The sequence below is a fragment of the Tachyglossus aculeatus genome, chromosome 17, assembly GCF_015852505.1.
Source record: "Tachyglossus aculeatus isolate mTacAcu1 chromosome 17, mTacAcu1.pri, whole genome shotgun sequence".
Taxonomy (NCBI): Eukaryota; Metazoa; Chordata; class Mammalia; order Monotremata; family Tachyglossidae; genus Tachyglossus; species Tachyglossus aculeatus.
The window spans coordinates 21,993,601-21,994,708 of NC_052082.1; positions in this window are offsets into that span (position 1 = coordinate 21,993,601).

A 1,108-nucleotide genomic window follows, 5' to 3' on the forward strand; every position below is an offset into this window, starting at 1 on the left:
TTGGGAGAGTACAATACAACAACAAACACATTCCCTTCCCACAACCAGCTCAGTCTAGAGCAGGAGTGGTCCAGGGACTGCATCTGACCTAATTATCCTTTATCTAAACCAGCAGTTAAGCACATAGTAAGCACTTAAAAACCAAGGTTATTATTCATTCTAGTTCTGTCAACAACAGCCACCCTTAGCCCTTGATTCATATCTTCGGCACTTACATACAGTTGTATATTTAATTATTTATTTAGGTATTCCATAGCTATTTCATCTATCTCAGAATGCTCCTTCTCTGATGAATTTTTCATTCACCCACAGTATATTCCCCAAACTCTCATAACGGTACTACTACACTCGCTACGCACTTTTTCACAACTTGGGTTCTAATCCTGGCTCTGGTACTTCTTTCCTTTGTGTCCTCAGGCAAATCACTTAACTTCTCTGTGCCTCAGGTACCTCATCTGTAAATGGGGAACCCCACTTTTAAAGTATAATATTTACCTTTAAACTGGCATGATTCCCAAAGCTCAGAACAACAGATAAATTGATAAAGATGGGGCCCAGATAAGGACAGACTCCAAAGTTTTTAATGCCTATTATGATCATACAGTCTTGGGCTGGGGTGTATTTCTATTGTCTGAACTGATTATCTGGTTTCTCCCCAGGTGTTTAGCACATAGTGAGTTATTAATAACAATAATTTTGGTGTTTGGTTAAGCTCTATGTACCAGGCACTGTGCTATCTACAAGCTAATGAGGTTAGACACAGTCCCTGTCCCATATGGAGCTCACAGTCTAAAGCCCCATTTTACAAATGAGGGAACTGAAGCCCAGAGAAGTGAAGGTCACAAATGGTGGAACAGGAATTAGAACCCAGGTCCTTTTAACTCTTAGGCTTGTGCTCTATCCACTAGACTAGATATTTGCTTATCTGCAAATATCACAATTATTATTACTATTAATATTATTAATAATAATACTAATAAACAGAGGTAGAGAAACCTTGAGAACCCATTACCTCCCTCAGGAATTCAATGAGGGAAGAGAGGCCAATTATGTTCAATCCAATTTGGACTATTGAGAAACTTCAGTACTCTGGAAAAAACATAACTGT